Raw genomic sequence first — 5,860 nt, 5'->3', positions numbered from 1 at the left:
ATTACATCTGTTCCTTCATCTGGTGACCAATTTTTGCCTCAAAAGCACATTTCTAGAACTTAGAAACAAAAGAACCAGAAGGGAACATATGATGATGTAATCAGTTGAGAATACAAGAAAAGGGGAACAAATTGACTCATTAATACACCTGCTCAACTAACTCACCCTCTCTGACCACTTTGCAAGAAACGTTGAAAAGAAGCTTCCAAAAAGTAGAAAGAGGTACAACAATCAAGCAGGAAGAAACGTGTATAGCAGAGAATAAAGAGTTACCATTGAGTGAGAGGAAAAGCAAGTATGGAAAATGCAGAAGAAAAGGCAAATCTCAACAATAAGTGTCCCATCCAACAACTTGCTTCACAAAAGAGCACTGTTCACACCGCCTCCTTATATATTCGAGAAACAACTCAAGTGGAATTACAAGTTTTTCCACCTACTCTTCTGGCCTATAAATAGGACGTTCCAACACGAAGAAAACATCGAATTCCTTAAGAAGAGATCACTTAGGATAGTTTCAGTTTCTACTTTTTAGTTGTATAGTTTTTAACAACAATTAAGTGACAGCAACCCTTCCTCCATTCTATATCTTCCATTTGAGACTCCTTAAGAGCAACAACCATATTTCTCTATTTTATTTACCTGTAACCTAAACTTGTTTCTTATTAATATATGTTATTATTTCTCTTCTCTTTTAGTCGTTATCTCTAAACTGAATCTCGGGTCTATGGGACTTCAATTTGAAATAATTATGTTTATAGTTGTAGCCATGGGCTAAGTTATGGAACAAAAAAGCCCTCACCTCCATGAAAGTTGGTCTACGGCCAACAAAGAAAAAAATGCAAAATGAGCTTTCTATTGCAGCTCCTTAATTGTTGCCACTCGACTGAAGCAAGGGAGGAATAGGGAATGGGCTTAAGTGTTTCTGCTCTCCCCCCCATGGATTCACGGTTTGGGAGGATGATGGAACAAAGGGATGCAGGCAGGGTTCCTTGACCCGCGCATGTATAGAACCAATCTTAAGTGAATTTGTTATGCCTTTTGTAGGAAATCTTAGATTTATGCGGAAGCTGTTTAGGACCTAGTACATTGGTATGCTTACCGAATCATCCTTGTTTCACAATTACCTCTCGGTGCGCAGGTCTCGTGTAGAATCTTTCCCTGTAGGATTCCTCTTCACGAACAGCTCACCTCAGCGCTGCAGCACGAACAACCTCCTTGAAGCTGGACTGTGGCAGATCTTCCAAACTATCTCTCGAGGAGGAAGGGGAAGTGTGTGGGCACTGATTAGATTCTGAGCTTGCCTCTTTCTCACAAAAAAGACCTAGGAGGTTGATGACTTAAGAGGTACTATTTATATGGGTTCCAAGAAACCCTAGCTCATTGGGCTTTAGGTTCCTTGGGCTCTTCTCATACTAATAACTCATTTGGGCTTTAGTAAAAGAGCAAACCCAACATAAAAAATAATAGTGATTTGGAGTTCGTTTGCCCTTCGAAACATAACTCACAAATTTAAGAGGTAAAACAGTGAAAATATCACAAACGTCCTGGCTGGTAAAATTCATACTAAATCGAGCTTTCAGAATTTCCTTGAAAGGTTTATATAAAATGAAACTAGACACCTGGGGCTACGCGTGCATATAAATTATAAGAAAATCGGAGGTCCGTAGCCCCGGAACGACAACTTGCAAGGTGCTTGCAAAAACGTTTCAAAAATCAACAAGTAGATAAAACGTCAAAATCCTTTTCGCAAACGTTTCAACATCTGTTTCCAAAATACTTGCTGGTCATAAAATTATAAAACAGCAATAAAGCCATAGTCCAACAGTCAAACAAACCCCTCAAATTCATACAGTCATCCATAAAATAAAACAGCAATAGCAGTATGTCCAAGCAGCAGAAGTACAACAAATATCCAAATATTCCAAGTCCTTGAATGCTCTATCGTCCTCCTGCGATTTTGTAAAAATAGCAGCCCCAAAGGGGTGAGAAAAATCTCAGTAGTGTGGCAACAAAACCAATAATGCAACAATATTAGACTAGGCACAAAATTATAAACAGTCGCTTCAAACATTAAATCATTTTCATCATAGTTCCTTTTCATCATATATCATATTGCGTATGTAACGCCAAAGTACTAAACAGAGCGCGTATATAACGCCAGAACGCATGTCCATAGCACTAAGGTGCACATGTTAACAGAACTCCAAGTGATATTCTTTTTGGCTCACAGAATTGAATATCCAAGGAACCTATGCGCACAGAGCCAGGGTGCTCTTGCCGGGTACCTTCGGCATGCCTAGATGATGCGTGCTCAGTCACATGATCCCGTATATAACTATTCAAAATTTTCAAGGCTAACATGAATTCGGAGTATGCATGCCATGCTATGTTGTCACACACAAACAGAAAACAAATGCGGTATGATGCAAGGTGCATGCTTATATCATCATTGCCATAACATATATTTCATGTATATGAGATATCATACAGCCAAGCCATACTTTCTTTCCATAACAGAATTTCCATAATCATAACATTTCCATAGGCAGAATAATTCATCAATTATGGTAGAATAATCATAAGGCACATGTGAGCAACAATTCACAATTCATACACTAGTTAATAGTCACATTAGGTAATACCGCCTAACACATACCTGTGACCTTTACAACTTTTTAAACAGACGTATCACCAAATCAGTCCACTTCCTTAGTAGTTCGTAGGCCTAAACAAATATATAACAAATCAGAATTTTATTTCAAATTATTCCTAGATGTTACATAAAGTTTCCATTCCTCTAGATCCTTGATTCCCAATCAGCTTTTATGGTTCATAGGCTAAATTAATTTTATGATTCACGGTTGTAAGACCTATAATTACCCTAACAAAATTTCCGACTTCAAATTGATTTAACAACGAATGACGACGAGAAATTCCAACATAAACAGAATTAATTTTCTACTCACTACTAGGTAACTAGAGTTATTCCTTTATATAACAATTTTATTTTTACATAACATAGAGAGCAATAAAGGGCTTCAACGTGCTGCCCTTAATGTTCTTAGCACATGCAGATTTTAATCACTTTTCTTAGTCCAAGGAATCAGTCTCGCAATAGAACAAGGAGCTATTCCCATGCTCACAATTTCAGTTTTGGTCTCATGTATATTAAATCCTACTCACCTCAATTAAACATGAAATTAATGTTTGAACATACCTCCTTCGGTTTCCTACACATATACCAATTAATTTTCTGACTTCACGTTACTGTATCAACTTGTTAAACAACAACAAAAATCTAGGATTTAATTAGCATTCAGAATCGGTTTTTTACCCTTAACATCAGTGCATCAATTCTGATATTTTTACAGTCCTACTTGCAAGGCTTAGAGGGGTGATTTAAATACCTTTCAGCATGCTGTTCCCATTAATTTTTGACACATGCAAGGCTTGAGACTTTAATCTAACTCATGGGACATTCCTACTATAGGTGGGGCTAATTTTCCAAGCCCCAAAATCTGCCATAAGACATGCGTGCAGCAAAGGAGTCTACGGTTTGGGCAATCTAAGGGGAACGGCAAACAGAAATTTGCTTTTAATAACCTATCTTCCAGCCGAGCAGTGTATGGAGGAGAAGGAAATTTGGAAACTCCACTTACCTGTTCTCAAGCGCTCCAATAACCACAATCCAGTAAGGACAGCCCTAACACTTCTTCCTATGCTCCAATAGACCGGTTCCATTGCATGCAAGGGAGAAAGGAGTCGATCACAGCTGGGTCAAGGGCATGCAATGGAAGATTCAATTAGAACAGACTCAGGGAAGTAAACAAGAAGACAACCAAAAAATACCTCACCTCCATGAAAGTTGGTCTACGGCCAACAAAGAAAAAAAATGCAAAATGAGCTTTCTATTGCAGCTCCTTAATTGCTGCCACTCGACTGAAGCAAGGGAGGAATGGGGAATGGGCTTAAGTGTTTCTGCTCTCTCTCCCTATGGATTCACGGTTTGGGAGGATGATGGAACAAAGGGATGCAGGCAGGGTTCCTTGACCCGCGCATGTATAGAACCAATCTTAAGTGAATTTGTTATGCCTTTAACCATTGACCAGGTCCGATTTAATTTCTCTCCTTTGCCATGCTCACCCGGCTGAGGTGTGAAGATAGGAAGGGGATATGCAGCTTGAGTGTTTTCTCTTCTTCCCTATTGATTCACGGCATGAGGAGAGGTCAGTTTTTATTTTGTTAACGGAAGGAAAATTCTAGGCGGAGGAAGGAGCTTGGCCGAACAAGAGGGACGATTCAAGATGTCCTCATGGCCTATGTGTCACACATGCAAAGAGGGTTGGAGATTTTGGTTGACACTTTTGTTAACATGTATAGGCTGATTTGGTTTGGATAACAAAACATGAAATCAGAACTTTTTCTATATTATGCGCATGAAGGAAAATGTAAGGAGAAAATGAGGTTTGGGCTACTTGGTTTCCATTATGGTCCTTGGCCCAATTCCTTTGAGGCCCATTGGTTCCTTAAATTAATTTCCTAAGGGTTCATTTATCTCACTTCATATAGTAATAGCTATTCTATATTTTATACCCACTAGGTAACAACTAGGATTTTTAGCTATTTGTACCTACAATTAATCCCATGAATTCCAATTTCTTGAAACACATGCTCACACATAATTATAATTAACATAATTTCTTCATGATTTAAATTAAATCCACCTTAGATATACGTATAATTCGAATTCAAGCGTACTTCCACATTGCTAAGTACAATTTATGTGAGTTCCTAATTTTTACGGGGTGTTACATGAGGCGTAAATAATTATAGTAAGTCAGTAATTATGTTAAAAGTCGCTTTTCTGAGGGAAAATGCAGATACCGGTTCTGCTACTCGCTATAAATGCGTACCGATAAAGTATCCCAGAAAATTATTATAAGTGCATGAATATTACTAGAATAATATATAGTACTTGTAAAACGAGTTTCAAGTTAAAATAATGAGAACTGGTGCCAGAACTGATACTGGCTATGGAAAAGCGCGTACCGGAAAGGTACTCCGAAAATTATAATAAAAATATGATAAATCTTGTAAAATTGAGTAGGTTAAGAATCCTGAGGTTGGGATTAAAATGCTAAGCGTAGAAATTAACATTAATACTGTGTGTTTAATTTTTAAGTGGCTATATAGGCTTGTTTGCACCAAACCCTAGGCCATAATATTGATCCTACGTGGGTTTTGGGGCTGGTCAGCTGCTGGTTCACTGTTCCATTGCTTTACCACTATTTTGTGATCCTTGTTTATATTTCGAAGAACAGTAGCAATTCATTGATCGTTGTTAATATTTTTCTAAAAAAATTTCTTTGATCGTTGTTGCTTTTTATTTTAGTTCTTAATGTTTCGTTTTACTAATGACATTTCATATTGTTCTTATGGTGAACATCTTACTTATATTGCTAAGTAATGGTGTGTTACCTTAGATTTCTTTTTATTTAAGAGTACCACATTTGAAAAACTTAAAAACAAATCAAAGAATACCACACATTAGCTATTGTTTGATAAATTACCATTTAACCAAAAAACCCGGATTTATCATCTGACCCCCTGTGATTTTAAACTTATTACTTAGACCCACTATGTTGAAATATTTTGTCTTTTAGTCCCCTATGGTTTCTGTTGAAATGAGATAATATTTGTTGAGTTGTACAATTGTTGGAATTTTAATCATTGATGTGTGGTTCTTGCCTACGCTTATTTTCCTTCGTTCGAATGTGTAGCGGATGTTGTATGATTATTATTTTTGTTTACCTTATAAACAAGTTGCTATGAATTCGTGTTCTATTTTTTGTATACTAAT

At 37.2% G+C, this 5,860-nt stretch overlaps 1 long non-coding RNA gene across 1 annotated transcript; it reads right to left on the bottom strand.

The window, feature by feature from the left end:
• Positions 1-1,816: 1,816 nt before the first annotated feature.
• Positions 1,817-4,236, bottom strand: LOC133316536 (uncharacterized). Its single transcript, XR_009752223.1, has 4 exons — positions 3,855-4,236; positions 3,660-3,772; positions 2,657-2,725; positions 1,817-1,949 (listed from the first exon to the last, which is right to left on the bottom strand). It is a non-coding gene; the product is annotated as an uncharacterized LOC133316536 (long non-coding RNA).
• Between the last annotated feature and the right edge of the window lie 1,624 nt (positions 4,237-5,860).

This window comes from Gastrolobium bilobum, unplaced genomic scaffold (assembly GCF_033153095.1).
Source record: "Gastrolobium bilobum isolate Gb01-03AN ecotype WA unplaced genomic scaffold, APGP_CSIRO_Gbil_v1 utg2361, whole genome shotgun sequence".
Classification (NCBI taxonomy): Eukaryota; Viridiplantae; Streptophyta; class Magnoliopsida; order Fabales; family Fabaceae; genus Gastrolobium; species Gastrolobium bilobum.
Note: the sequence above shows the minus strand (reverse complement) of the source record. Positions and strands in the feature narration are given on the sequence as shown.